This window comes from Dendropsophus ebraccatus, chromosome 13 (assembly GCF_027789765.1).
Source record: "Dendropsophus ebraccatus isolate aDenEbr1 chromosome 13, aDenEbr1.pat, whole genome shotgun sequence".
NCBI lineage: Eukaryota > Metazoa > Chordata > Amphibia > Anura > Hylidae > Dendropsophus > Dendropsophus ebraccatus.
Window position 1 is genome coordinate 77,187,250 of NC_091466.1, and position 24,190 is coordinate 77,211,439.

General features: G+C 44.0%; 1 long non-coding RNA gene across 2 annotated transcripts in view; it reads right to left on the bottom strand.

Annotated features, from left to right (window-relative positions):
- Nucleotides 1-24,190, bottom strand: part of LOC138771436 (uncharacterized) — a 42,513-nt gene that overhangs the window by 16,514 nt on the left and 1,809 nt on the right. The gene's annotated exons all lie outside the window — the stretch shown is intronic.

Sequence of the window (24,190 nt, forward strand, 5' to 3'; positions counted from 1 at the left end):
GGTACTGTTATTGTTGGGCACTGTATGTGTATGGTACGGTTATTGTGTAACACCTGGAGTAGTGGACCCACTGGACCGTGACCAGCGATGGTGTAAACCGCACCAGGGAGCGGAGTCTAAGGGGCCGCTGGTTTTCACCAGAGCCCACCGCAAGGCGGGATGGACTTGCTGCGGCAGGCGACCCCCAGGTCGCTACCCCTGGATTGGCTTGCTAGTGACGGGGGACGAGGTGTAGCAGGAACAGTGGGGCAACAGGCAGCGGCACACACGGGCACAGTCACGATCAGGGACCGCAAGTGGCAGGAACAACGGACAGGAAACAACAGGCAGGAACAACAGGCGGCTGGGACAAAACACACTAGGAAGCATGCAGAGGCTCCAACACCTGTGGTGGGGCAGGGCTGCAATTTATAGGAGAGTGTCAGAGCAGAGCAGCAGTCAATTAAAGGCACAGTGACCCTTTAAGTTATAGCAGAGCTGGCACACGCTCTCCCTAGGAGACAGGGTCGCGCCCATCGGGTTGACAGGGAGCTGGAGGAGGAGGAGCCCCGGCACAGAGCAGGAGATGGGGCAGCAGCGACGCGGTGAGAGGTATGTACCGCGGCCGCGGATGTGACATATTGTTGGACACTGTATGGTACTGTTATTGTTGGGCACTGTATGGTACTGTTATTGTTGGGCACTGTATGGTACTGTTATTGTTGGGCACTGTGTGGTACTGTTATTGTTGGGCACTGTATGGTAGTGTTATTATTGGGCACTGTATGGTACTGTTATTGTTGGGCACTGTATGGTACTGTTATTGTTGGGCACTGTGTGGTACTGTTATTGTTGGGCACTGTATGGTACTGTTATTGTTGGGCACTGTGTGGTACTGTTATTGTTGGGCACTGTATGGTACTGTTATTGTTGGGCACTGTGTGGTACTGCTAGTGGGCACTGTATGATACTGCTATTAATGGGCACTGTTTGGTAGTGTTATTATTGGGCACTGTATGGCACTGTTATTATTGGGCACTGTATGGCACTGTTATTGTTGTGCACTGTATGGCACTGTTATTATTGGGCACTGTATGGTACTGTTATTATTGGGCACTGTATGACACTGTTATTATTGGGCACTGTATGGTACTGCTATTATTGGGCACTGTATGACACTGCTATTATTGGGCACTGTATGGCCCTGTTATTGTTGTGCACTGTATGGCACTGTTATTATTGGGCACTGTATGACACTTATTATTGGGCACTGTAATTGTTGGGCACTGTATGGCACTGTTATTATTGGGCACTGTATGGCACTGTTATTGTTGTGCACTGTATGACACTGTTATTATTGGGCACTGTATGGCCCTGTTATTGTTGTGCACTGTATGGCATTGTTATTATTGGGCACTGTATGACACTTATTATTGGGCACTGTATGGCACTGTTATTGTTGGGCACTGTATGGCACTATTATTGGGCACTGTATGGCACTGTTATTGTTGTGCACTGTATGACACTTATTATTGGGCACTGTATGGCCCTGTTATTATTGGGCACTGTATGGCACTGTTATTGGTGGGCACTGTATGGCACTGTTATTATTGGGCACTGTATGGCACTGTTATTATTGGGCACTGTATGGCACTGTTATTATTGGGTACTGTGTGGTACTGTTATTGTTGGGCACTGTATGGTACTGTTATTGGGCACTGTATGGTACTGTTATTGGGCACTGTATGGTACTGTTATTGTTGGGCACTTTATATCACTGTTATTATTGGGCACTGTATGGCACTGTTAGTGGGCACTGTATGGTAATGTTATTGTTGGGCAATGTATAGCACTGTTATTATTGGGCACTGTATGGTACTGTTATTGTTGGGCACTGTATATCACTGTTATTGTTGGGCACTGTATGGCATTTCTTGGAGATGTATTGGAGATATTCTGATCCACGGCGGCTTATTGAGAACGTTCGGCAATATTATCTGAACCAGAATGTTTGGCTTGTGTCCACCCCAGGGGAGCATCCAGCTACTCCAGGCACCGGGGTTGGGAGAAGGTCACCAAATCAGAAAGGTTCTGAAACTCCGCTCTACACTCTCCGCAGCTGTTGTTGTTGGATCCATTATACAGTGGTCTCCCCTTCTATAATAGATGATGTGAGAACAAGTTGTAAGGGGATAAAGTTCCATGGGACCCCCTCCCCCCACCTCAGACTGCTCCGCCATGTATCCTCCCCCAGACTGCTTCGCCATGTATCCCCCCTACCCCCAGACTGCTCCGCCATGTATGCCCCCCTCCCCCCACAGACTGCTCCACCATGAATCCCCCCCACAGACTGCTCCGCCATGAATCCCCCCACAGACTGCTCCGCCATGTATCCCCCCACAGACTGCTCCGCCATGTATCCCCCACAGACTGCTCCACCATTTATCCCCCCCACAGACTGCTCCGCCATGTATCCCCGCCACAGACTGCTCCATATATGCCCCCCCACAGACTGCTCCGCCATGTATGCCCCCCCACAGACTTCTCCATTTATGCCCCCCCCCCCCCACAGACTGCTCCGCCATGTATGCCCCCCCACAGATTGCTCCGCCATGTATCCCGTCTGCATGAGGGGACTCCGGGCCGGTAATGGAAATGTAGTAATCACTATAGTTAGTAATCAGAATAAATCGAGTGGCGGATAAGAGCGCCAATTAATCATTTTCTAGTAATTAAGTAAATCTTCAATGCGTTGAGCGGCTGCGATTCAATTTCAGAAAGGGTTTGTTGGTCAATTCATCAAGCGTTGTTTGTGTCAGAGGAATATGAGGAGAATGTGTTTTCATTACGCCGTCTTCATAACTCACAATAGCCCAGAAAGAAGAACATTATTACTGGGATTTTAATGTAAAATTAACCGGCTCTTTCATTTGAATTATCGCGAAGGAGGATCCATAATCCAATATTAGATTTTCCTGTTGAAGTCGCTCGGGTTTTAATTGCATCTTAATTCCTTTTCCATCGCAAATTAAAGAGAAAGGAAATGGAGGAAACAAATGAAATCCGCGAACGGCAGAACAGTCCGTATCCCCAAACATCTGTGACCGCCGGGGAAACAATCGTGGGAAGGAATCCGAAACGTGAGGGGGGGGGGGCAATCGGTTCTATAGGTTACTTCTATCTAAGGGGGATACAACATGCCGGGGTTATTGGGGATACAACATGACTGGGGGACTGCGCCAATGTTCTGATGGAAAGTCAGAATAGGATACAGAGAGATACAATGCAATACAGTGAGATACAATAAGATACCGAGATACAATGTAATACAGTGAGATACAATGTAATACAGAGATACAATGTAATACAGTGAGATACAATACGATACAGAGAGATACAATGTAATACAGTGAGATACAATACGATACAGAGATACAATGTAATACAGAGATACAATAAGATACAGAGATACAATGTAATACAGTGAGATACAATGTAATACAGTGAGATACAATGTAATATAGTGAGATACAATGTAATATAGTGAGATACAATGTAATATAGTGAGATACAATAAGATAGAGATACAATGTAATATAGTGACATGCAATATAATACAGAGAGATACAATGTAATACAGTGAGATACAATAAGATACAGAGATACAACGTAATATAGTGACATACAATATAATACAGAGATACAAGATACAATGTAATACAGTGAGATACGATGTAATACAAAGATACAATGTAATACCGTGACATACAATATAATACAGAGAGATACAATGTAATACAGAGATACAATAAGATACAGAGAGATACAATGTAATACAGAGATACAATATAATACAGAGATACAATAAGATAGAGAGATACAGTGTAATACAGTGAGATACAATATAATACAGTGAGATACAATAAGATACAGAGAGATACAATGTAATACAGAGAGATACAATGTCTTAGGCTGGGTTCACACACTGTATACTTCAGGCAGTATTTGGTCCTCAAGTCAGGTCCTCATAGCAACCAAAACCAGGAGTGGATTGAAAACACAGAAAGGCTCTGTTCACACAATGTTGAAATTGAGTGGATGGCCGTCATATAACGGTAAATAACTGCCATTATTTCAATATAACAGCCGTTGTTTTAAAATAACAGCAAAAATTTGCCATTAAATGACGGCCATCCACTCAATTACAACATTATGTGAACATAGCCTTTCTGTGTTTTCAATCCACTCCTGGTTTTGGTTGCTATACAGCCTCACAAATACAGCCTCAAATATACATAGTGTGAACCCAGCCGTATACAGTGAGATACAATATAATACAGAGAGATACAATGTAATACAGAGATACAATAAGATACAGAGATACAATGTAATACAGTGAGATACAATGTAATATAGTGAGATACAATGTAATACAGTGAGATACAATAAGATAGAGATACAATGTAATACAGTGAGATACAATAAGATACAGAGAGATACAATGTAATACAGTGACATACAATATAATACAGAGAGATACAATATAATACAGAGATACAATGTAATACAGTGAAATACAATATAATATAGTGAGATACAATACGATACAATGTAATATAGTGAGATACAATAAGATACAGAGATACAATGTAATATAGTGACATACAATATAATACAGAGAGATACAATGTAATACAGTGAGATACAACATAAGGCTATGTTCACACAAAGTTCGTCTAATAGTAATCACGGCCGGCCCGTTGTTGCTGATTTTCAACGACCGCTGTGATTACTACGGAACTTACATTGTGCTGAAGGCTGAGGGAATCCCTGCCGGAGTGTATACAGATAGAACATATATACGTAGGGCCCTATTCCACCGGACGATTATCGTTAGCATAATCGTTAACGATTAACGATCTCAAACGACCACTATTGCGAAAGACCTGAAAACGTTCACTCATTTCCATGAAACGATAATCGTTACTTATGATCGTATTTGCGATAATTTTTTCTTCGCTATTTCTTCGCTATTGCGTTCGTATCTACTGCGAATGACCGAACGACTTCTTATTCAATGCGAACGATTTGCGAACATTTTGCGAACGAGCAACAATAAAAATAGGTCCAGGTCTTATAAAGCGATCAACGATTTCTCGTTCGGCCGTAAATCGTTAACTGCATTTCATCCAAACGATTATCGTTTAGATTCGAACGATTTAACAATAATCTGAACGATAATCGTCCGGTGGAATAGGGCCCATACACATAGTATACACTGGGCTGGGATCGCAAGCGGTGTTGCAGAAAACTGATATGTCAGTGAATTGCAGGCGCAGAGAACCTGTTAGTGCACACAATGGAGCATGCGGCTCTGGCCACACGCTCCATTGTGTGCAGCAGCGAATTAGGATGCGGGCGCGCACTGATCTGCCCGCATCTCAATTCATCAGAGATAAAGATCATCCGGCTGGTACTGCAGTACTGGCCGAGATGATCTTTTCTGACACCGGCTGTTCCGTGATCCGGCCAGGTGATGGAGCGGCAGGTGTCTTACACCATGTGACCATAATACAGTGAGATACAATATAAGGCTATGTTCACACTGCATATATGTACATATACGCGGTAAACTCCGTCCGGAGATTTACGCTACTTGCGGCCAGCTACGTACGGACCGCAAACTTACGCCCGTAGTGTACTTACGCTTCCCGAGCGCCCTACGTAGCGATCTGACAGCGGTCTTTTACTTGGAAAGCTTCGCCTAGCCTCGGACACCCCACAGAACCTTTTGGATCGGCACAAAAAGCTGCAAAAATGAAGAAATCACCACTACGTATGGGACCGCATGTAACGCTACGGGCGTAAGTTACGGCATTTTCGTCCGCAAACAATGGTCTGGTTCATTTTTTATGCCGCCGCGTACGATCCGGCGTAAGTTCATATGTAGTGTGAACTGTGCAGCCGTACTTCGTATACTTTCCATTATACGCAAACTACGTAAGTCTCCAGCCGCTTATTCACGGAACGCGCTACGGACGGAAACTTACGTAGTGTGAACATAGCCCAATACAGTGAGATACAAGGGGAACATACAATAATATACAAGATACAATATAATACAGAGATATACAAGGGGAAGATACAATATAATACAGTGAAATACAATATAATACAGAGATATACAAGGGGAAGATACAATAATATACAAGATGAAGATACAATATAATACAGAGATATACAATATAATACAGTGAGATACAAGAGGAAGATACAATAAGATACAAGATGAAAATACAATATAATACAGAGATATACAAGGGGAAGATCCATAATATACAGTGAGATACAATATAATACAGAGATATACAAGGGGAAGATACAATAATATACAGTGAGATACAATATAATACAGAGATATACAAGGGGAAGATACAATAAGATACAGTGAGATACAATATAATACAGAGATATACAAGGGAAAGATACAATAATATACAGTGAGATACAATATAATACAGAGATATACAAGGGGAAGATACAATAATATACAGTGAGATACAATATAATACAGAGATATACAAGGGGAAGATACAATAAGATACAGTGAGATACAATATAATACAGTGAGATACAAGGGAAAGATACAATAATACACAGTGAGATACAATATAATACAGAGATATACAAGGGGAAGATACAATAATATACAAGATACAATATAATACAGAGATATACAAGGGGAAGATACAATAATATACAGTGAGATACAATATAATACAGAGATATACAAGGGGAAGATACAATAATATACAGTGAGATACAATATAATACAGAGATATACAAGGGGAAGATACAATAAGATACAGTGAGATACAATATAATACAGTGAGATACAAGGGAAAGATACAATAATACACAGTGAGATACAATATAATACAGAGATATACAAGGGGAAGATACAATAATATACAAGATACAATATAATACAGAGATATACAAGGGGAAGATACAATAATATACAGTGAGATACAATATAATACAGAGATATACAAGGGGAAGATACAATAAGATACAGTGAGATACAATATAATACAGATATATACAAGGGGAAGATACAATAAGATACACGATGAAGATACAATATAATACAGAGATATACAAGGGGAAGATACAATAAGATACACGATGAAGATACAATATAATACAGAGATATACAAGGGGAAGATACAATAAGATACAGTGAGATACAATATAATACAGAGATATACAAGGGGGAAAACAATAAGATACACAATGAAGATACAATTAGCTGACATGAAATGAAAGGTAATGAAACAATATGATAAATTTCAATAAGATAAATTGAGATAGAAAATGAGATACACTATGAAACAGTGAGATACAGTATGATACAGTGAGATACAAGATGAGATACACTATGATACAGTGAGATACAAGGTGAGATACACTGATACAGTGAGATACATGATGAGATACACTATGATACAGTGAGATACATGATGAGATACACTATGATACAGTGAGATACAAGATGAGATACACTATGATACAGTGAGATACAAGGTGAGATACAGTATGATACAGTGAGATACAAGGTGAGATACAGTATGATACAGTGAGATATAAGATGAGATACACTATGATACAGTGAAATACATGATGAGATACACTATGATACAGTGAAATACATGATGAGATACACTATGATACAGTGAGATACAAGGTGAGATACACTATGATACAGTGAGATACAAGGTGAGATACACTGATACAGTGAGATACATGATGAGATACACTATGATACAGTGAGATACATGATGAGATACACTATGATACAGTGAGATACAAGGTGAGATACACTATGATATAGTGAGATACAAGGTGAGATACACTATGATACTGTGAGATACAAGATTAGATACACTATGATACAGTGAGATACAAGATTAGATACACTATGATACAGTGAGATACAAGGTGAGATACATGATGAGATACACTATGATACAGTGAGATACATGATGAGATACAGTATGATACAGTGAGATACATGATGAGATACACTATGATACAGTGAGATACAAGGTGAGATACACTATGATACAGTGAGATACAGTATGATACAGTGAGATACAAGATGAGATACACTATGATACAGTGAGATACAGTATGATACAGTGAGATACAAGGTGAGATACACTGATACAGTGAGATACATGATGAGATACACTATGATACAGTGAGATACATGATGAGATACACTATGATACAGTGAGATACAAGATGAGATACACTATGATACAGTGAGATACAAGGTGAGATACAGTATGATACAGTGAGATACAAGGTGAGATACAGTATGATACAGTGAGATATAAGATGAGATACACTATGATACAGTGAAATACATGATGAGATACACTATGATACAGTGAAATACATGATGAGATACACTATGATACAGTGAGATACAAGGTGAGATACACTATGATACAGTGAGATACAAGGTGAGATACACTGATACAGTGAGATACATGATGAGATACACTATGATACAGTGAGATACATGATGAGATACACTATGATACAGTGAGATACAAGGTGAGATACACTATGATATAGTGAGATACAAGGTGAGATACACTATGATACCGTGAGATACAAGATTAGATACACTATGATACAGTGAGATACAAGATTAGATACACTATGATACAGTGAGATACAAGGTGAGATACACTATGATACAGTGAGATACAAGGTGAGATACACTGATACAGTGAGATACATGATGAGATACACTATGATACCGTGAGATACAAGATTAGATACACTATGATACAGTGAGATACAAGGTGAGATACACTATGATACAGTGAGATACAAGGTGAGATACACTGATACAGTGAGATACATGATGAGATACACTATGATACCGTGAGATACAAGATTAGATACACTATGATACAGCGAGATACATGATGAGATACACTATGATACAGTGAGATACAAGGTGAGATACACTATGATACAGTGAGATACAAGATTAGATACACTATGATACAGTGAGATACAATGTAAATAAAGACTGAACGGGGATATTAGATCAATAAGACTAGTTCACTGCTTGTTAAAGTGTTTCCCCAACCTGCGGCTCCAGCTGCTGAAAACCCCAACCAGACAAATACGCAGAATTTCTAAAATTGTAGTGTGACCCCCTCCTCTATATCAGGAGAGCACAACCTTGTAATGTAATGAGAATGGCGCCCCTGGTGGACAAGTCTCTGCCGTCACTATCACAGAACATGTACAACGCCTCTCATGTTTGTGTCACCTATTATTTCCTGACTCAGAAGGTCACAAGAGCGAAGAAATGAACCACCCGACGCATTTCTGCACAGTCTGATGAAGTCGACGCCTTCTCCTCTGTATTTTCAGCCTCTGTTTATTACGCTGATGAAATCTACAAATTCTTCCTATTTTACGGCTCCTTTCTTTTCATAGTTTGTGATCTTTGGCTCCATATTTCTTGGTAAAATTAATGGAGAGAGCGACACTACATATGGCGGCAGCAGCTGTTAATAAAACCCCAACGTATGCAAGGTTAACACCGCCATTAAATCTGTTCTTCATCTGAAGAAAGACGTCCGAACATCTGACTGATTAAATATTCATAGCTGCTTTATAGTGAGAAACACCAAGACCAGACCCCCAGAGGAAGACCCCCCAGATATATCATCTCTATTACTATGAGAGATAAATAGATAATGTAGATAGATAGGAGATAGATAGATAGATAGATAGATAGATAGATAGATAGATAGATAGATAATAGATAGATAGATAGATAGATAGATAGATAGGAGATAGATAGATAGATAGATAGATAGATAGATAGGAGATAGATAGATAGATAGATAGATAGATAGATAGATAGATAGGAGATAGATAGATAGATAGATAGATAGGAGATAGATAGATAGATAGATAGATAGATAGATAGGAGATAGATAGATAGATAGGAGATAGATAGATAGATAGATAGATAGATAGATAGATATATAGGAGATAGATAGATAGATAGATAGATAGATAGATAGATAGATAGATATATAGGAGATAGATAGGAGATAGATAGATAGATAGATAGGAGATAGATAGATAGATAGATAGATAGATAGATAGGAGATAGATAGATAGATAGATAGATAGATAGGAGATAGATAGGAGATAGATAGATAGGAGATAGATAGATAGGAGATAGATAGGAGATAGATAGATAGATAGATAGATAGATAGGAGATAGATAGATAGATAGATAGATAGATAGATAGATAGATAGATAGATAGGAGATAGATAGATAGATAGATAGGAGATAGATAGATAGATAGATAGATAGATAGATAGATAGATAGATACAAAACCACCAAACTAGGCCGCTGTTCAGGAGGAATACTAGTGTGGTACAAAGCGGAGTTCCATCAGCAGATCAGACCGGTGAAGCGAGGAGACAGCCACATCTGGATTAGAATAGACCGCTCCATCCTCACCGCCCAATCTGACATCTACCTATGCGCTGCCTACATACCACCGCCAGAGTCCCCTTACTACAACCCTGAAACCTTCGAAATCCTGCAAAGGGAAGCCGCCCACTATCAAACCCGCGGAAAAGTCCTCATAATTGGAGATCTCAATGCCAGAACAGGTAGGGAAAGAGACTACCTGACCGCAGACGGAAACATCTATATATATGGGGCAGAGACTGAATGTGATAGCTCAGTACACATGGAGAGGAACAGCTATGACAGCACAGTGAACAAGAGTGGCAAAAAATTGTTGAATCTCTGCCGAAGTTTGGGGCTCCACATCCTCAATGGTCGCACCAAGGGAGACTCCCTAGGAAGGACTACCTTAAACTCCCATGTGGGCAGCAGTGTAGTGGACTACGCCATCACAGATATGGACCATTCAGACATTGGGGCCTTCATAGTCAATCCACAATCACACCTGTCGGACCATAACCAGATAGTCCTTTATATTAAGTCCACAAACAAACCACCGGGACAAAAACCCCATCAGGCCGGACTTTTCCCACTAAATCCATCCTACAAGTGGTCCAAGAGGTCGGCTCTCAAGTATAAAGAGATACACACTGAACCACAAATCCAAGGGATGCTCAACAACTTTAACAACAAGGTGCACCAGAGTAACCCAGAAGGAGTGGACCAAGCGGTAAGGGATCTTAATAATGTATTCTATACCATGGCAGAAATGGCTGACCTGCAAAAGAGTAGCCACAAGAAGGCAAAAGAAAAAAATCCTAGCGCTTGGTTTGATAAGGAGTGCAAAGGTGTACGGAAGACCCTAAGATCGGCCTCAAATAAAAAGCACAGGGACCCCAACAACACCAAACTGCGGGAGGCCTATGACACAATACAAAGGCAATACAAAACCCTTCTCAGAAGGAAAAAACAGGAGTACACCTTAACCAAGCTCACCCAGCTCCAAGACGCCCTCCAAGAAAACTCCTTCTGGGAACTATGGAACCACCTGGGCACAAAGGGGAAGAAAAACACCTCCACATTCAGAGTGGCAACATCTGGCTCCAATATTTCAAAAACCTCTATGGAGACATCCCGAAAGAGGAACGGAACCCGGACCAAGAACAAATTATAACAAAACTGAAGACTATATCAACTATAAGGTGTAAGAAAGCCAGCGGTACTGACGGCATCCCCCCCGAAATGATCAAGTACAGCCCACCAGCAATACAGGCGGCCATAGCAAAACTGTACAACATTGTGCTGAGCTCTGGCTACTTCTCTCGTGCCTGGAACCAAGGTGTCATAACCCCAATACACAAGAGCGGGGACAGGTACGACCCGGCCAACTATCGGGGGGTATGTGTCAGCAGCAACCTGGGGAAACTCTTCAACAACATCCTGAACCAGAGAATCCTCAGCTTCCTCACCCAGCACAATGTCCTCAGCAAAAGCCAAGCAGGGTTCATGCCGAACCACCGCACCACGGACCATGTCTATACCCTGCACCGCCTGATCCAGAGCCACGTCCACAACACAAAGAAAGGAAAAATATACGCCTGTTTTTTGGACTTCAAAAAGGCTTTCGATTCGGTGTGGCACCCAGGATTGCTTCTAAAATTGCTGGAGAGTGGAATAGGGGGAAAGACCTATGATGTTATCAAAAGTTCCTACACTGGGAACCAAGCTGCGTGAAGGTAAATGGGAAGAGAACGGCTTATTTCCAGCAGAGCCGAGGAGTCAGGCAGGGCTGCTGCCTCAGCCCAACACTCTTCAACATTTATATCAATGAGCTAGCAGTAGCCCTGGAGTCCTCCCCAACACCAGGTCTCACCCTCCATGACACCGAGGTAAAATTCCTTCTGTATGCGGATGACCTTCTCCTCCTATCATCATCTGAGAAAGGTCTCCAAGACCAGCTAGCCATCCTGGAGAAGCTCAGCACCACATGGGCTCTACCCATCAACCTCAAAAAGACCAACACTGTGGTGTTCCAGAGAAGGAAAACAAAGTCAGCCGGGTCCCCCACCTTCACGCTACACAACCAGCCCCTTACAGCCACCAGCAGCTACACCTACCTGGGCCTGATAATAGAACAGACGGGGAGCTTCAAATCTGCCATCGAGATGCTGAGAGACAAAGCCTGCAAAACCTTCTACACCATCAGAAGACAATTCTACCACCTTAAGCCACCTGTCAGGGTTTGGCTTAAAATCTTTGACTCCATTATTGCACCAATTCTCCTGTATGGCAGCGAGGTCTGGGCTCCTCACACATACCCCGACTGGTCAAAATGGGATTCCAGCCCAACGGAAATCTTCCATCTGGAGTTCTGTAAGCATCTCCTCCAGGTCCATCGGAGCACCTCCAACTGTGCCTGTAGAGCAGAGCTGGGCAGATTCCCCCTACACCTAACTATCCAGAAGAGGGCGCTGTCATTCTGGGGTCACCTACATGGTAGTAGTGAAGGGTCCTATCACCATAAAGCCTTGCTACACCAAGGGGCCCCAGGCAAAGCAGAGCCCCAAAACATACCCTCTGGAACCCAGCCCAACCAGACAATCCCACCATACCAGCTCACAAAAGCCGGGATCAGGAACACAATAACCAGGAGACAAGAAGACTACGTCCAAGAATGGAGAGAGGAGGTCAGGGCATCCCAGAAGCTGGCCGTGTACCAGAGCCTGCAGAGGGAATACAGACTGGCCCCATATCTGGAGGAGCTTCCCAACCCCAGAGACCGGAAGATCCTGAGCCGCTACAGACTGAGCGCCCACAACCTGGCCATTGAAACTGGGCGGCACCGACAGAGCTACATCCCCAGGGAGAGCCGACTGTGCCAGCAGTGCGACCAGGAGGCCGTGGAGGATGAGGCCCACTTCCTGCTACACTGCTCCAAATACTCAGCAGTGAGGGACACTCACTATAGGAGACTCTCCAACCTCCTCCCAGGCTTCTCCACCATGGAGGAGGAAGAGAGACTGCCCATCCTGCTGGGGGAAGAAGAGACCACAGCAACTATAGTGGCACAATACGTCACTGCCTGCCATAGACTAAGAGGAGTGATACGTCATGGACTCCAATACCCCAACCCCGATAGGTCATGGACTCCGATACCCCGACCCTGAATGTATCCCCCCCCACCACCACCATGATACATCATGAACCCCTGTACACCGACCCCGGGTGAATCCCATTTCCTCAACTCCCTATTCTCCCCATGCTTTGGCAATGCTAATGTGTAACTTGGACCTGCCAATAAAGCTTTTTTGATTTGATTTGATTTGATAGATAGATAGATAGATAGATAGATAGATAGATAGGAGATAGATAGATAGATAGATAGATAGATAGATAGATAGATAGATAGATAGGAGATAGATAGATAGGAGATAGATAGATAGATAGGAGATAGATAGATAGATAGGAGATAGGAGATAGATAGATAGGAGATAGGAGATAGGAGATAGATAGATAGATAGATAGATAGGAGATAGATAGATAGATAGATAGATAGATAGATAGATAGATAGATAGGAGATAGATAGGAGATAGATAGGAGATAGATAGATAGATAGATAGATAGATAGATAGATAGATAGGAGATAGATAGATAGGGGATAGATAGGAGATAGATAGATAGATAGATAGGAGATAGATAGATAGATAGATAGATAGATAGATAGATGATAGATAGATAGATAGATAGATAGGAGATAGGAGATAGATAGATAGATAGATAGATAGATAGATAGATAGATAGATAGATAGATAGGAGGGAGATAGATAGATGATAGATAGATAGATAGATAGATAGATAGATAGATAGATAGATAGGAGATAGATAGATAGATAGATAGATAGGAGATAGATAGATAGATAGATAGATAGGAGATAGATATAGATAGATAGATAGATAGATAGATAGATAGATAGATAGGAGATCGATAGATAGGAGATAGATAGATAGATAGATAGATAGATAGATAGATAGATAGGAGATAGATAGATAGATAGATAGATAGGAGATCGATAGATAGATAAATAGATAGATAGGAGATAGATAGATAGATAGATAGATAGATAGATAGATAGGAGATAGATAGATAGGAGATAGGAGATAGATAGATAGATAGATAGATAGATAGATAGGAGATAGATAGATAGATAGATAGATAGATACAATGGCGGATTATAATGTGGGCGGTTTGGGCGGCCGCCCGGGGCCCGAGGCTCCGGGGGGCCCATGCCACGCCGCCCACATTATAATGCCCCCCCTCGACACTGCAGGCTCTTGTGACCGCAAGCATTGTTTTGCTTGCGGTCACAAGAGTCCTGCTCTTACTGTCCCCCGGCTGTTGCGCAGCTGCCGGAGGTGTCCCGTCCTATCCCCCGGCAGCGCGCGCATCAGACAGCTCCCCGTGCGCCTGTGGCTGTCACAGGGAGCTCTGTAATGCGCACGCTGCCGGGGTATAGGACGGGACACCTCCGGCAGCTGCGCAACAGCCGGGGGACAGACGGAGCCTGCAGGACAGGAGAGGATCGACAGGGGGACGGGTTGTAAGGTGAGTTTTCTTTGTTGTTTTTTTTTTGTTGTTTGTTTTTTTTTAATCTGCCTGCACGGGGGGGAGGGGGGGGGAATAGGGGGGGACCATCTATAAGGGGGGGGGGAAGGGGGGGACCATCTATAAGGGTATAAGGGGGGGGAAGAGGGGGACCAGCTATAAGGGAGGGGGAAGATGGGGACCATCTATAAGGGGGGGGGAGAGGGGGGCCATCTATAAGGGGGGGGGGAATAGGGGGGGACCATCTATAAGGGGGGGGGGAAGAGGGGGACCATCTATAAGGGGGGGAAGAGGGGGACCATCTATAAGGGGGGGGGGAATAGGGGGGGACCATCTATAAGGGGGGGGGGAAGAGGGGGACCATCTATAAGGGTATAAGGGGGGGGAAGAGGGGGACCAGCTATAAGGGAGGGGGAAGATGGGGACCATCTATAAGGGGGGACCAGCTATAAGGGGGGGAAGAGGGGGACCATCTATAAGGGTATAAGGGGGGGGAAGAGGGGGACCAGCTATAAGGGAGGGGGAAGATGGGGACCATCTATAAGGGGGGGGAAGAGGGGGACCATCTATAAGGGGGGGGGAAGAGGGGGACCATCTATAAGGGGGGGGGAAGAGGGGGACCATCTATAAGGGGGGGGAAGAGGGGGACCATCTATAAGGGGGGGGGGGAAGAGGGGGACCATCTATAAGGGGGGGAAAGAGGGGGACCATCTATAAGGGGGGGGAAGAGGGGGACCATCTATAAGGGGGGGGGGAGGAGGACCATCTATAAGGGGGGAAGAGGGGGACCATCTATAAGGGGGGAAAAGGGACCAGCTATAAGGGGGGGGAAGAGGGGGACCAGCTATAAGGGGGGGACCAGCTATAAGGGGGGGAAGAGGGGGACCAGCTATAAGGGGGAAGAGGGGGAACCATCTATAAGGGGGGGGGGAAGAGGGGTACCATCTATAAGGGGGGGGAAGGGATACCATCTATAAGGGGGGGGAAGAGGGGTACCATCTATAAGGGGGGGGGAAGAGGGGTACCATCTATAAGGGGGGGGGAAGGGATACCATCTATAAGGGGGGGGAAGAGGGGTACCATCTATAAGGGGGGGGAAGAGGGGTACCATCTATAAGGAGGGAAGAGGGGGAACCATCTATAAGGGAGGGGGAAGAGGGGGACCATCTATAAGGAGGGAAGAGGGGGACCATCTATAAGGGGGGAAGAGGGGGACCATCTCCTATAGGAATAGCACCCTCCTCTCCTGACATCCTCTGAGATGCTGTGACCTTCCCTATTAGATCAGCCCCCTCCTCTCCTCACATCCTCTGTGCTGCTGGGACCTCTCCTATAGATCAGCACCCTCCTCTCCTGACATCCTCTGTGCTGCTGGGACCTCTCCTATATGATTAGCACCCTCATCTCCTGACATCTTCTGTGCTGCTGTGACCTCCCCTATAAGATCAGCACCCTCCACTCCTGACATCCTCTGTGCTGCTGTGACCCTGCGACCTCCCCTATAAGATCAGCTCCCTCCTGTCCTGAAACCAGGTGGCAGTATGTTTATTGGGGGCAGTGGAGGTGGGGTGGGCAATGCTTACTGGGAGCAGCAAGGGACCAAACATTATGTTTATTGGGGCCAGCAGGGAGGGGAGGCAGGCAGTGTTTATTGGGGACAGTGGGGGGGGGGGGGGCCGTAGCGGAGTATAATGTGGGCGGATTGACCGGGGGGGCCCAGGTTGGGTGGACAGCCCGGGGCCCAGGGTACATTTAATCCGCCACTGCATCTATCGGAGATAGATAGATAGATAGATAGATAGGAGATAGGAGAGATAGATAGATAGATAGGAGATAGATAGATAGATAAATAGATAGATAGATAGATAGATCGATAGATCTTGAATTATCCCACACGTTTCGCTCCCACATTCTCTATGTTTCCCTCTACGGTTTACTTCCTCCTCAGAGGCTCCGGTACATTATATATATATATATATATTCAGGAAACGGAAAAAAATAACTGCTGCCAAATGTGACATTGGAAGAGTCAGTATGTATAGCGGAGCCGGCTGGGGTCGGGTTCCGAGCCTGTGTTCCATTAGTCCGGAGACTCTAATCACATGTGCCATTTATAAGACCTGGGAGATGCTGCGGCCGCGCTCCATGCTTTGTTGCTTCCATGTAACATGAGACGAGGAATTTTATAAAGAGCTTTAACAACAAATTTTCAATAAATGGACATATTTCCCCTAATCCCGGCCTTCCTCTAATACCGTCTATAGCGCACCTCGCCCGCAGACCATTACTCAGCCATCAGCTCCGAGAAGCTGGGGAGGAAACGCAAATAAATCACAAGTCTCCATATAGACAGCTGAGTCGTATACTGTATATCGTACATATGGTGACATATACAGTGTAACTAGGAGGCAGCATATACAGGGCCTGTAGAGTACATAGTCATATATACTGTACAGTGTAGCCAGAGCAATATCGTATACAGGGCCTGTAGAGTACATAGTCATATATACTGTACAGTGTAGCCAGAGCAATATCGTATACAGGGCCTGTAGAGTACATACAGTCATATATACTGTACAATGTAACCAGAGCGGTATCATATACAGGGCCTGTAGAGTACATACAGTGATACATACAATCATATATGCTGCGGGTAAAGAGTAATGCTTGATCATTTCCACTTTTCTCAGCAATCACTTTCCCCTATTCTCCTTCCTCTGCGATCACTTTCACATGTTCTTTATCCTTTGTGATCTCTTTCACCTGTCCTTATTCTTGTGTAACTTCTTTCACCAGTTCTCCTTCCCCTGCAATCACTTTCACTGGTTCTTAATTCTCTACAATCACTTTCACCTGTTCTCATTCTGGTGTGACCTCTTTCACCTGTTCTCATTCTGGTGTGACCTCTTTCACCTGTTCTTATTCTGGTGTGACCTCTTTCACCTGTTCTCATTCTGGTGTGACCTCTTTCACCTGTTCTCATTCTGGTGTGACCTCTTTCACCTGTTCTCATTCTGGTGTGACCTCTTTCACCTGTTCTCATTCTGGTGTGACCTCTTTCACCTGTTCTTATTCCTCTGCAATCACTTTTGTACCAGTTCTCAATCCCCTGTTGTCAATTTCACCTGTTTCAATTCCTCTATGATGATTTCACCTGTTTTTCTTCTCCTGCAATCACTTTCAAAGGTTCTCCTTCTTCTGCGATGACTTTCACCGTTTCTCCTTCCTCTGCGATCACTTTCGCCTTTTCTCGTTCCTTTGTGATCACTTTTACCTGTTCTTATTCTTGTCTGATCTCTTTCATCTTTTCTCCTTCCTCTGCAATCATTTTTCCCTGTTTCTGTTCCTCTGTGATCGCTTTCACCCATTCTCCTTCCTCTGTTATCACTTTCACTCGTTCTCCTTCCTCTGTGATCACTTTCACTCGTTCTCCTTCCTCTGTTATCACTTTCACTCGTTCTCCTTCCTCTGTGATCTCTTTCGCCCATTCTCCTTCCTCTGTGATCACTTTCACTCGTTCTCCTTCCTCTGTGATCTCTTTCGCCCATTCTCCTTCCTCTGTGATCACTTTCGCCCATTCTCCTTCCTCTGTGATCTCTTTCGCCCATTCTCCTCCCTCTGTGATCACTTTCGCCCGTTCTCCTCCCTCTGTGATCACTTTCGCCCGTTCTCCTTCCTCTGTGATCACTTTCGCCTGTTCCTATTCCCCTGCAATCACCTTCACCTGTTCTCCTTCCTCTGTGATCTCTTTCGCCTGTTCTCCTCCCTCTGTGATCACTTTCGCCCGTTCTCCTTTCTCTGTGATCTCGTTCGCCCGTTCTCCTTCCTCTGTGATCTCTTTCGCCCGTTCTCCTTCCTCTGTGATCACTTTCGCCTGTTCTCTTTCCTCTGTGATCTTTCGCCCGTTCTCCTTCCTCTGTGATCACTTTCGCCCGTTCTCCTTCCTCTGTGATCACTTTCGCCTGTTCTCCTTCCTCTGTGATCACTTTCGCCCGTTCTCCTTCCTCTGTGATCACTTTCGCCCGTTCTCCTTCCTCTGTGATCACTTTCGCCTGTTCTCCTTCCTCTGTGATCACTTTCGCCCGTTCTCCTTCCTCTGTGATCTCTTTCGCCTGTTCTCCTTCCTCTGTGATCACTTTCGCCCGTTCTCCTTCCTCTGTGATCACTTTCGCCTGTTCTCCTTCCTCTGTGATCACTTTCGCCCGTTCTCCTTCCTCTGTGATCACTTTCGCCCGTTCTCCTTCCTCTGTGATCACTTTCGCCTGTTCTCCTTCCTCTGTGATCACTTTCGCCCGTTCTCCTTCCTCTGTGATCTCTTTCGCCTGTTCTCCTTCCTCTGTGATCACTTTCGCCCGTTCTCCTTCCTCTGTGATCACTTTCGCCTGTTCTCCTTCCTCTGTGATCACTTTCGCCCGTTCTCCTTCCTCTGTGATCTCTTTCGCCTGTTCTCCTTCCTCTGTGATCTCGTTCGCCTGTTCTTATTCCCCTGCGATCACTTTCGCCTGTTCTCCTTCCTCTGTGATCACCTTCACCTGTTCTCCTTCCTCTGTGATCACTTTCGCCCGTTCTCCTTCCTCTGTGATCACTTTCGCCTGTTCTCCTTCCTCTGTGATCACTTTCGCCCGTTCTCCTTCCTCTGTGATCTCTTTCGCCCGTTCTCCTTCCTCTGTGATCTCTTTCGCCTGTTCTTATTCCCCTGCGATCACTTTCGCCTGTTCTCCTTCCTCTGTGATCTTTTTTGCCCGTTCTCCTTCCTCTGTGATCTCATTCGCCTGTTCCTATTCCCCTGCGATCACTTTCGCCTGTTCCTATTCCCCTGCGATCACTTTCGCCTGTTCTTATTCCCCTGCGATCACTTTCGCCTGTTCCTATTCCCCTGCGATCACTTTCGCCCGTTCTCCTTCCTCTGTGATCACTTTCGCCTGTTCTCCTTCCTCTATGATCACTTTCGCCTGTTCCTATTCCCCTGCGATCACTTTCGCCTGTTCTTATTCCCCTGCGATCACTTTCGCCTGTTCCTATTCCCCTGCGATCACTTTCGCCCGTTCTCCTTCCTCTGTGATCACTTTCGCCTGTTCTCCTTCCTCTGTGATCACTTTCGCCTGTTCCTATTCCCCTGTGATCACTTTCGCCAGTTCTTATTCCCCTGCGATCACTTTCGCCTGTTCCTATTCCCCTGCGATCACTTTCGCCCGTTCTCCTTCCTCTGTGATCACTTTCGCCTGTTCTCCTCCCTCTGTGATCACTTTCGCCCGTTCTCCTTCCTCTGTGATCTCTTTTGCCCGTTCTCCTTCCTCTGTGATCTCTTTCGCCCGTTCTCCTTCCTCTGTGATCTCGTTCGCCTGTTCTTATTCCCCTGCGATCACTTTCGCCTGTTCCTATTCCCCTGCGATCACTTTCGCCAGTTCTTATTCCCCTGCGATCACTTTCGCCTGTTCCTATTCCCCTGCGATCACTTTCGCCCGTTCTCCTTCCTCTGTGATCACTTTCGCCTGTTCTCCTTCCTCTGTGATCTCTTTCGCCTGTTCTCCTTCCTCTGTGATCACTTTCGCCAGTTCTCCTTCCTCTGTGATCTCTTTCGCCTGTTCTCCTTCCTCTGTGATCACTTTCGCCCGTTCTCCTTCCTCTGTGATCTCTTTTGCCCGTTCTCCTTCCTCTGTGATCACTTTCGCCTGTTCTCCTTCCTCTGTGATCTCGTTCGCCTGTTCTTATTCCCCTGCGATCACTTTCGCCTGTTCCTATTCCCCTGCAATCACTTTCGCCGGTTCTCGCCTGTGTTGCTGTTTTCCTCACTATATGGGAATTTAGATTCATAAATGTGGATTACAGGACTGCGTGGAGTCACCTGGGAGTTTCCAGATCTTATAAAAATACATAAGAATACATTATAAGCGCCTGTCCTCCGCTCTGATCCTGGAAACACGACACCCGGGTGACTTGTTATAATTCCCTTATAATACACTGGTGACTGTATAACATGTATATGAGGCCGAATATCAGAAATGCAGCGGATTTACAGTCAGTGAAGGGTTTAGAAAAGCAGAACTGGAAGTCCCAGCGGCATTGATATTATTACTATTATCTCGACTATTATTTAACCTCTTCCTAACACAGAGGGTTTCAGCCACAGTATTTCTGTATGGGAAGGGAACAGATGGCCAGGGTACAGATATCTAGCAGAGGGGTGACTGGGGCTCCGCTCTCTGCACCCGCTATAACAAGCCAGGGGGCTCAGCACTTAGAAGCCCTGATAGAATAATAGATGAACACTGTTACCATATAAATAGTAGATGATGATAAAACACGTCGGTGTCAATCAGTGAAGGTGTTAATTCTGCCCGCATCTCCCCGTAATGAATATCACATGGATTTGCAGAACATCGCACCTTTACATGTCGCTCTGCGGAGTAATTAATTCCACACATGTCAATACCAGATGCTAAATGATAAAAATACAGAAAGATACAGAATCTACAGGCATCTACGCAAAACATGGCAACGGCGGCCAACTGCGACAGAAACCGCGATGATCCCCAGTGACACAGAGAATACAAAGATGGGAAACAACTGATTATTATGGCGATATCCAGGTTATACCAGCTGTATGTATATAATTATATACAGGATATACCCAGGTTATACCGGCTGTATGTATATAATTATATACAGTATATACCCAGGTTATACCGGCTGTATGTATATAATTATATACAGGAGATGCCCGGGTTATACCAGCTGTATGTATATATATAATTATATACAGTATATACCCAGGTTATACCAGCTATACATATATAATTATATACAGGAGATGCCCAGGTTATACCAGCTGTACATATATAATTATATACAATATATACCAAGGTTATACCAGCTGTACATATATAATTATATATAGGAGATACCCAGGTTATACCAGCTGTATGTATATAATTATATACAGTATATACCCAGATTATACTAGCTGTACATATATAATTATATACAGTATATACCCAGGTTATACCGGCTGTATGTATATAATTATATACAGTATATACCCAGGTTATACCAGCTGTACATATTGTGACAATCTGGGGGTTACTCACTCGCTGGGATCGCCATCTCCTGGGCCTGAGACGGTTGGTACATCACAAATTGCAGACCAGTCAGTGCTGTATACTTTATACTGACCACAGTCGCTTTATTTATCCGTTCAAAACATAAGACACAAGCAACACTTTGCAAATAAAACAAAACTTCCCTAGCTGACTTTCTCAGCCTACTGCTCAACATCACCAGTTCTACTTACTGGTTTCACCAAGCCTTTTTGGCTGCAGCTCCCACAGCCCTAGCACTGCCTGTGTTCTCCCACCCTGGGAGCCATCACCTGGGAAGCTCTGAGGTCTCTAATACATCCACCAGGTGGGTTTCAGAGCCTCATCAGCTCTAAGGTTGGAGTGGAGTATATGGACCAGGAGCTCCACCTGAACTCCAATTCCCACTCCAGAGGCATAGTACTGTAGATATATAACATATACATATGTACATAAATAATTATAATTATATACAGGAGATCCCCAGGTTATACCAGCTGTACATATATAATTATATACAGGAGATCCCCAGGTTATACCAGCTGTACATAATTATATACAGGAGATCCCCAGGTTATACCAGCTGTACATAATTATATACAGTATATACCCAGGTTATACCAGCTGTACATATATATAATTATATACCCAGGTTATACCAGCTGTACATAATTATATACAGTATATACCCAGGTTATACCAGCTGTACATATATGTAATTATATACAGGAGATCCCCAGGTTATACCAGCTGTACATATATAATTATATACAGGAGATCCCCAGGTTATACCAGCTGTACATATATAATTATATACAGGAGATACCCAGGTTATAGCAGCTGTACATATATAATTATATACAGTATATACCCAGGTTATACCAGCTGTACATATATATAATTATATACAGGAGATCCCCAGGTTATACCAGCTGTACATATATAATTATATACAGGAGATACCCAGGTTATACCAGCTGTACATATATAATTATATACAGGAGATCCCCAGGTTGTACCAGCTGTACATATATATAATTATATACAGTATATACCCAGGTTATACCAGCTGTACATATATAATTATATACAGTATATACCCAGGTTATACCAGCTGTACATATATAATTATATACAGGAGATACCCGGGTTATAGCAGTTTGGCTCATGGCATCCTATCTTTCTTTCTCCTCTATGCCCTGTCACTGTGATCTGTGGGTCTTGTACACGGTATGGAGCGGCTCTGCCATCTGTATGCTCCTCTGCTGGTGCTGCGGACCCTGGAGATCCGGTGCGGGGGATATTTACGATGTGCAGAGCAGGAACTTAGCTAATAGTTCTCAGATTTATTCCCTGTGTATTAACATTTCCTAGCGGCTGTGGGCAGTTCCTGGTCAGTGCAGAATGTTAATCTTCGGCGCTCCGGTGATACGTTTATAGCGGGCGGTGATCTGGTGTCGCCGCTGCACTGTCCTCAAGTTACATTGAAAGGAAAACATAATAACAATGATTGGATGCAGCGACTGCAGCGATGACATCACTGATCATAGAAGGTTCCAGGAATAAGATGGAGTGTGGGGGAGGGGGGCACAGGCCTGATAAATATTGAGTATCGGAGCTGCCCAAAAATAACAAAATCCCAACTGTAAGAGGCAACTGGGACCCCAAAGACATCGCCACAATGTCCAGTGTATAACTTATTATCTATCGTGTACAATCCTGACTGCTGTGCCTCCATTGTTAACACTGGATTCCCTATAGGTTAGCTACTCTATAAGTCCTTCACCTGTGCAGTTCTACTGTATATGGATTATAGTGTCTACTCTGTGAGCCTGTACCTAGTGTTTCCAGTGGATTCCCTATAGGTTAGCTTTTCTTTAGGTCCTTCATCCTTGTAATTCTATATGGATTATAGTGTATACTCTGTAGCTTTGTAGCTAGTGTTTCCCGTGGATTCCCTATAGGTTAGCTTTTCTTTAGGTCCTTCATCCTTGTAATTCTATA